We start from the raw sequence: 9641 nt of genomic DNA, 5'->3' as shown, positions 1-9641 counted from the left end.
AGATGCCAGTTCTGTAGCCTTCAGGGGCTCCAGGCTAAATTCCTCTGGCAGCTAGTCTGGTGTGTCTTTCAGCTCGATTGTGGGGTTAGACTTTACTCATGGTTCAGCATGGCCCCCTGAAATCTATCTATCACTGGAGAATAATCTCAGCCCATATTTTTGTGTGTTTTTCTGCTCCAGGGGTTCTTTTATTGCTGTTTTTGGTGTGATTATATCAGGAGCTCTGTGTGTTTAATGTCTTTCTTCCACCATCTTGGCTCCACCCCACCAGTTAATATTCTTAAAACAATGAAGATCAGCTGTTAAAAATTAACTATTTGTATATACTTTAACATTTACAGGTCTCTGGAATGATAGTGAATACAACAAAGTAGTCATTTATGGTTGGGTCTTCATGAATATTAGTAAATCAGGTTCTACCTCAGATAAAAACGTTGTGATATTCTTGTTAATACTTAAAATCATTCATTTTAAGAAACATAGGAGCTATTAGGGAGTAGGTTTAATCCAAAAGTAATTCCATGGAAATGAAAGTAGAGCTGATTCAACTAGATGAAATGGGAAGATGATTTCTGTATTTCTCACAATTTGCCTGTTCAAGTAGTATATCCACACTTTCCAGAAGTCAGTGTTTACTGGATTGAAATTGACTAATAAAGGATCTCTTTTTTTCTTTAATTTTTATGTATAGATTCTTATTCATATTTTTCCATTTGATTCCACTGATTTTCCTGCTCCATATGTTGCCCCATAATTATCACCATCCACACAACAATCCTATGTTTAATGTCTAATGGGTACTGCTGCCTATTTGCTTGATCCTATTAATTAATAAGGCTCTAATGCTTAAGGTCTCATTTTACTGGTTATGTTCTCTCCATTTAACACTAGAATGTAAATATTTTCTGGGGTGACTAGACTCTGGCTCTCAGAGAACGGATTCTCTCTATTTCCTAGTTCTATCACTTTTGTGGATGAAAATACTCATTCTCTTAGTCTTAAGGGCTCAATATTACATCAATTTGTGTAATTAGACTCTTAGCTAAGTCCCCATTCATCAGAAAACTCCAACCTTTTCCTTTCTCTACTGAATTTTGATGGAGTGAATCACGTAATTATGGAAACACTAGCATATCTTTACTTATAAACATTAAAGGAATAAAAATTATCTAAACACACTAAATATTTAGACTGATTTTATTGGCCATGGTTATTTCCTTGATGAAGCAAATCAAGCCTCAGACTTTTCAATTTTCTGCAGATGATTTTTAAAAAGAAAGGAAAAAATGAAATGAAAACCCCCCAACTCTCCTCTGCAATTTTACATAGAAAAGCATATATAGTCTTATGTACATAATACACACAAATATGAATATAATAGTATATGTACACATATATGCATAGGTATATATACATATTAATATGAGTAAACACATATTTTTTATCAACTATTTATGTATATACACATGTATGTCTATATGTATGTATGAATATATGTGTGAAGTAATCTATATAAAATAAGGCTAAAGTTTTGGTCTAGATTAATGTCTAAGCATAATCATAGAGGAGGCCTTTTCTGGTAATCTTTCCTCTTCCAATTATGAATCCTATAACTTCTGAGAGTTCCTTCTATTGTATATATCTTGTATATACACTATTATTGTCATGTTGTCTCCACCAAATAGAACATTAACTCTTTGAGGTCAGAGGCAGTGTTTTTGCCTTTCTATATCAAGTGCTTAGAAAAGTGCCTGATACATAATAAGCACTTAAAAATCCTAGTTGGAAAAAAAAATCCTAGTTGGGGGGCAGCTAGGTGGTACAGTGGATAAAGCACTGGCCCTGTATTCAGGAGTACCTGAGTTCAAATCCGGCCTCAGACACTTGACACTTACTAGCTGTGTGACCCTGGGCAAGTCCCTTAACCCCCATTGCGCTGACAAAAAAAAAAGAATTACATCCTCTTGCACAGAAATCTAATTAGAATAAAATAATCTTTAGAAAAAAAATCCTAGTTGGCCATTTGGCTTGCATAAATCCTTCTCATAGTTCAAGACTCTAGGTTTTAAAACAGTTAATGAAAATTGATTTGAATTTCATATTCACCAACTGCATAAATTATAAAATATTTTAATGCATTGTTTAACAATGGTACTTTTCTCTCTTTTCTGAATGTATAACCCTACTCAATCAAATTTTAAAATGGGAAAGTTGAATTCCTATTACATAAATCATAAGCTTCCTGTGTCAGTAAAGGGTCTAGAGATACTCCAAATTGTGTTGGAGTAAAAGTAGATGTTATTCTACAACTTACCTTCATTTTAATTACAGAATCCATAATGAAAATAAGACTTCAAATTATCTTTGAAGAAAGGGAGAGGGAGCTAGCATATGTGAAAGAGGATCATCTTTGATTATCTATTATTTTAGTTCCCAGAACATCTAGCTATTTGGAATAAGTACTATCCGTCACAGCTCAAAATTACCCAGGTTTTTTTGAAGAAGAAATATTATTTCATTTTTGCCTGTATTCTGCAGCAATTGTATTTATTTATTTCCCCTGGGTTTCAATGTCCTTCAGTTTTTTTACTTCTTTTTACTTTTTCAGTGTCTTTGATGAAGGACTGGTGCCAGGTAATCAACTTCACTTCTCTTGGAAATATCACAATCTGAGCTGATGATTTATTTTATAGACAAAAGCATTCCTATATCTTTTGAACAGAAAACTATTAAAACATTTCAGCACAATGTGGTAGGATATTCCAATTGATGACATGCCAAATCTTTATAATGGAAAATACGAAAAGGATCAAAATTCCTTTCACCTAAGAAATTGCTGTTAGTTCAAGTAGCACTCAACAAGTGAAATAAATATACCTCAGAGAGCAAATTTTATCTCTGGCAGGCTGTAGCACTTTCAGACTACAGACTCTTTGCTAATTGTTCTTAGGAGGTTCATTTTTTAAGGACAGCAGTGTAATTTTGAATAAGAATTTTTCTTTTTTTTTTTTCCTACAGAGCCATAGGGTTTGCCATTCATAGATATGCCCTCAGGATGGCAATGGAAAGATGTTTATCTAAACTTTCCCTATATTGTGGACATTTTCTTCAGTAAGAAAATATAGATGCATGTACTGTGACAGAGAGAGGGAGAGAGGGAGAGAGGGAGAGAGAGAGAGAGAGAGAGAGAGAGAGAGAGAGAGAGAGAGAGAGAGAGAGAGAGAGAGAGAGAGAGAGAAGAGAAGAGAAAAGAGAGAAGAGAGAAGAGAGAAGAGGGTCAGAAACAAAACTTTAGGTGACTTCCATATTTAGGGAACAGAAGAATAAAGGGCCCACAAACAAGAGATAAAAAGCTGTCAGGAAGGTAGAACAATTAAATTCCATTGTCATGTAATTTAATAATAAATGTTTCAGAGGAATTAAGGAAAAAGAGATCATTAGATTTGGAAATAAAAAGGTGATGTTGAAGAAAGTAGTTTCAAGAAGAGAATGAAACAAGAATGTAACAGGTTAAGAAGTAAAAAGGTGATGAGACTGTAGGGAATTGGTGTATACTACTCTGACTCCTAGAATTCAACAGAGTTGAAATTCTCAGTGACCACTTGATCCAACCCATGCCTGACAAAGAAGAGAAGAAAAGAGAAAGGAAGGTAAGAAAAGGGGAAAGAGGAATCCATCTATAATAATCCAACAATTTAGGCTTTACTTAAAGAGTCCAGATGAGGCACTCACTGTCTCTGAAAATATATTGGTATCACTCTGGCTTGGATTGTCTTTCTTTGCATCTAACCTAAATTTGTCTCTGCTACTTCTATCCTTTTTCCTAGGTCTGTCTTCTGGGACCTTGTAGAACAAATTTAATGCCTCTTATACATGACAAGCTTTTATATACTTGAAGAGAGCTATCAAGTTCCTACTAAATCACATTTATTCCAGGCTAAATAACACCAATTCCTTCATCTTATTCTCATGTGTTAGGAAATCAAGACCCTTAACTATAGTGGTTGCCCTTCATTTGATACTATCTAGATAATTAGTAACCTTTCTATAATGTGGCACTCAGAATTGAACACATTTCTAGATATGGGGTTTGACCAGGAAAATTATCACATGATTATCCTGGTATAATAGGCCTCTTTTAATACAGTTTAAGAACACATTAGCTTCTTTGGATAGCACTGTATTGACTCACATAATGAACTTATGATCCACCAAAATATTCATATTTTTTAAAATTCTAAATATTTTTATGCTTCTGAGTCATATGGCCAACAAGATGGAAGACTAAACTTTTTCCTACATTTCCCTTGATACTTATCTCCCTCCCTCTCTGCCTTCTCTCCTCTCAAAATTATATATACTATAGGTGGAACAGTTATATCTGAATACACAGAAAAATAAAATAAAAATATCAAAAGAGGTAACAGCCTTATGATTGGATGAATTACCATTAATATATTCATATATCAGATTTACTCTACCAGGCTTTACTCATATTTGGGGAGTTGGGGTGGGGGAGAAAAACTAGCCCAAGGACTTGAACTTTGGAAACCTCAAAAGAATTTGTCTCCTATTGAAGGCATTCTGATACCCTGCATCTCCCCAACCCTGTTCCACCAAGCAAGGATTAACTCTACCCAGCAATGTGAAGAATAGTGGGGATTTGGAGGGAAGTATGCATGTGATTGAGGTTTTTTTGTTTTGTTTTGTTTTTTTCTGGAGTAGCTGGCCTATAGGTTAGAAAACCCCAAAGTTTCATATATTCTTCCCACAACACCTATCCTATTTCCCGCGTATGTACAAAAAAAATGGCAGGTCACCCATCCGAGTCAGAGAAAAGAATGAGAAATAGGGATAGAAATGAGCAAAATAGGCAATGTGAGTAGATACACCAGGGCTGAAGGAAAGGATATTGAAAACTAGCTGAAGCCAGTCTCGTCTCCCCAGAAACTGCTTAAGACCAAGAGTAGGCCAATGAAAAGTAGATCTCATAGTATGAGGGAAGTCTCAGGTTGTGTTTCACTCCATCTCTGAGCTGTATATCTATCAACAAAGCAAGCATCAAAGACAATGTCTTAGAAAGCGAGGGACAAAAGTACACATACACATGCATTAGTAAATACATAGTATGAATGCATGTATGTATGTATGTATATATGTCATAACTTCAATATAAATAAATACATATGTGTATGTATGCATGTTAGAATATATATGTTAGGTTAGAAAATATTTAATATATTAGGTTATATGCTATAAGTATGTATACATATTTATATACATACATATATATAATCTAACCTATATGTATTAGAATATATGTGTGTATATTACCAATTAATTCAATACAATTATAAACCATGAGCACCAAATGATAAAACAGAGGGAAAACTAAAGTTAGAAAAAAGGATGATAACAAAAGCATTAAAAAAAGAAAACATTACACAGTTATATCTCGCCTCCATCTTCTAATTTTGAATTTAATACAAATGTAAGACTATTTATCATTATCAAGTTTCATCTAGTTAGATCTGGTCCAATATTCTAGCTTGTAATTATATATTGAACTCTCTATCCAATGTATTAACTGTTCCACCTAGATTAGTGACACTTCCAAATGTTTTGAACACACTATCCATGGTTTTATGCATATAACTGCTAAAGAAAAACATAGACAAGTGTCAATCACATATATCTGAGTATATCTAAGACATCTAAGGAAGTACCCCTGGAAACTTCCTGGCAAAATGTCATTAAACCACTAATGACTTTTCTTTTCTTTCCTTTTCTTTGTTGTTGTTGTTGTCATCAAATGTTAATTTATTGCAATAGTCTCCTTTGTAACTTAACTTGCTGGGCATTCCACAGCACCACTATTGATGTCATCAATGACATCATGAGGATGCCTGCAATCAGTGTTGGAGCCCACAAACTGAGATGTTCCAAGGATCTCTTTAATGATTCCAGAGAACTCTCTTGCAAGGATAGGTGCCTCATCTGTCAAGCAATGTTTGTGATCACATCAAGACTGATGTTTCTACTGTGTTTAATATTTTTCTGCTTCTTTCTATCCCGAGGAGGTTCCTTTAGGGCTTTGATGATCAAGGCTGAAGCAGAGGGCACAACCTCAATCTGGGCCTGTATGCTCTGAATGGTAAGTTTCACTGTGATCCTTAGCTTTTCTAGTCACCAGTTGCCTTAGCAATGTCATCACCAACCTTTTTGGGAGACCAACCCAAGGGACCAATTTGGGGTGCCAGAGATGATGTGGCACCAACTTCAACACTAGTACACCTTAAAAACATGACTTTAATTTCATCACGGTCAAATTTGGGTAGCAAGGTGGGGACTAAGGTAGAGGCTTGGCCTAGATGCTGCAGTGTGGCTGCAGGTGTCAGATGAACCTGGATTTGGGACAACCAAAAGAAGTTGTATCTTCACCACCAAGAACTAGGAGCCAAAAGACTGGCACCACTAATTACTTTTCAATAAGAATTGCATAAAAGACTTTATCATATGCTGTAATACAATCTAAGTAATCTATATCTATACAGTTGATCTATCAGTTTAGTAACTATGTTTTAAAAAAAAGACAAGGAATTCAGTTTTGTTTGGCTTGATCTGTTTTTGAAAATTTTATGCTGGATTCTTATGGTGTTTCCTAGCCAATCTCCTTAATGATAGATTCTGGAATTTTACAAAGAATTAAAGTCAAATTCATCAGCCTGTGGTTTGCAGAGACTTCCATTTCTTGAAAATTAAAACCTTTCCCCATATCTAATAGAATGGTACATCTCCTTTCTCCAAGATCAAAGATTGTAATTCAGCACTCATATGAAACAGTCCTTTCAATACTTGTGGATATAGTTCATCCAGTCAAGTGACTTAATCTTGTCAAAGGCAACCAGACATTCTCTTATTCTTGTTTTACTCATCTTGAGTATAAAGTCCCTGTTAGCCATTTTTATTGTACTCTCTAGCCCAAAGATGATTTTCCGTGGAAGAAAAAAAAATCAGAAACAATTTAAGTTTTAAGCATTTTTTCCTGTTATTTCTTGTTAGTTAATATCGTCTCATCAACTCCATGCTGTGGTCTTATCTTTTTCTTCCACTTTTTTTTCCCAACCGAACTAAAAAAATTATTGTTTAATTACATATTTTGTAATTAACTTTCTTCCCCACTTCAGTTCATTCTGAACTTCAATACATAGGATGATGGCATGGTATATGTGATCTTATTCAGCCTCTATTATGTATCCGTTCTTCTATCACTAGAAAGATTGTAACTAGCATAAATGCAAGTCAATGACAGTAGAGAAGAGTCACCCCGCGTTGTTAAAGCTGGCCCAGAACACAAAAGAAGAGAAATAGTAAGCTTGACTCTGGGAAAGGTAAATAATCTTCACTAAAAAGGCATGATGGTAATATTCAGTGATCAGCACATCTGTTAGAGACCTCTTTTAGCTTAAGTCAGAGCAGTTAATAAGTTTGTGACTTTAAAAGGAGGAGAAACTAACAAAAGGAAATCATATTCTGTATTTCTCCATAAAAGCAGAATTGGTTGCTGAGGAATATGACCACAGAATCTTAATGTTTTTCTGTAGAACAAAAGATAATCAGTTACAATCTGAGATACCCCATGGACTTTTGGGAAGGAAGATCTCAAAAAATTCAGAGAAAGAATACATTAAACTCTAAGAACTAAGTCCCCAAGAATATAATTCTTAAAACACAAAAATAAATAATTCCTATAAAAATGAAGGAAAAGGAGTTGCTGAAAGAATGTAACGTTTATTCCTAGGGAATTCACCAATCAAATCAGACCTATTCTTAAAATTCAATCAATTATATTAAATTAATATTATGTATTTAATATAATGTATTTGATTTTAATAATGTGTATGTATATACACACACCTATTCTTAAAAATCTAATTTGATTGATGAATCCACTGAGAATAAACATTACATTGTTTTAACAGCCCCTCCTCCATCCCTTATAGATATTATTTATTTTTGTGTTTTGAGGACTCATTCCTAGTGGTCTGACATCCCTTACAGAACTTTAGTTATTATAATTTAATGTATTCTTTCTCTGAATTCTTTGAAATCTGCCCTCCCAAAATCTATGGTGTATTTCAAATTATGACTGACTTTTCTTCAGTTCTACAGAAAAATTTAATACTGTGCGGTCATATTCCTCAGCAACCAATTCTGCCTTTATAGAGAAATCCAGAATAGGATTTCCTATTGTTAATTTCTCCTTCTAAAGTCAAAAGCTTATTAGTTTCTTGCTTTAAGCCAAAAGATGTCCAGATCACTGAATTCTTCCAACACGTTTATAGTGAGGATTATTTGTCTGCCTTTTCCAGAGCCAGGCCTATTTCTCTTCTTTTGAGTTTTGGGGCTCGTTTAACATCTTGGGGTGTCTCTTCTCTATTGCCATAGGCTTGAATTTATACTAGTTATGATCTCTCTATTTTTAGGAGCCTTTGACAAGTGCCCAAGTTCCATTTAACCACGTAACAATGATTAGTTTTTACAAGGGATATTTATGTCAAAGATATAACAAGAATAAACATTCTTTCCCTTCCGTCCTCCCTATGAATAGCTTCAAGTCCCTATCCCCTCCAATCTCAGTCTCTGGAAAATTTTGCTCAGCCTCTTCATAATACTGGTCCTACCAATCTCATGTCCTGATGTGGCATGATTACTGGAGGAGTTCATATGACAGTTATTGTTGGGCCATGTTCCCAAAGGTTGTCTGCAAAGGTCAATCCTTGCTCCTCAGGGAATTGCTGCTGTAAAAATTGTTCTGGAATCTGACTTGAGGATTTTTTGTGACGCACTCTGCAGACCTTTTGAAACTCTGGAGTTCAGTATAGGCATTGTCTTTCATCAGACACTATGACATAGGGATTTACCAAATGAAGCCAAAAGAGAATGATATAAAAGAGCAATACATGAAGTTTGCAAACCTTTGTGAATACCTTAGAACCTCTCCTTTGCCATTCAGTTAGCTGACCAGAACTGACTACAAAATTCATGCTCCACATGCTCCACAGTTTCTCTAAGGTATTTCCCTTTAAAAAATAACACAAATTTCCTGAAGCAGGCTTCTTTCATATGTTCTCCATGTGAAAAGATGTCATCCCAGGATTTCTGTGCATGTGCCAGACTTCCATTTCACCTCTCTGCCAGGCTGGTGATTTGTCTTCATCTCTATATCCTTTCTTTCCTGGTGGTCTGTGGCATACTGTGATCACATCATCATTTTTGTTTCTATACCCATTAATTTTCACAGAAATGCTTTCTGCCATGTAAATTCCCTTCTGATTCCTGGATTTCTCAAGAAGAATATATTTTCTGAATATGTAGCATTACTCTTTTTACCTTTACAAATCTTGTTCTCCTCAAATAATGTATGCTTTTCCAGAGTCATATTTCTAGTCACATGTCCCATCTCAAAAAGAGTGATAAACTATTGGTCAAATTTGACTCCTATATTAAGATATCTAGTTCATCTTTCTTATTGCCATTTCTAATTTGATGGTAATGGGAAAGAAAGAGAACAGATATCTTGATTATCTTAAAGAGCAAGTTCAATCATCTCACACACACACACACACACACACACATAC

The 9641-nt window shown here is 34.7% G+C and overlaps 1 pseudogene; it reads right to left on the bottom strand.

The window, feature by feature from the left end:
* Positions 1-5845: 5845 nt before the first annotated feature.
* On the bottom strand, positions 5846-9320 carry LOC122750592 (annotated as a pseudogene).
* Between the last annotated feature and the right edge of the window lie 321 nt (positions 9321-9641).

Source organism: Dromiciops gliroides, chromosome 1 (assembly GCF_019393635.1).
Source record: "Dromiciops gliroides isolate mDroGli1 chromosome 1, mDroGli1.pri, whole genome shotgun sequence".
Classification (NCBI taxonomy): domain Eukaryota; kingdom Metazoa; phylum Chordata; class Mammalia; order Microbiotheria; family Microbiotheriidae; genus Dromiciops; species Dromiciops gliroides.
Note: the sequence above shows the minus strand (reverse complement) of the source record. Positions and strands in the feature narration are given on the sequence as shown.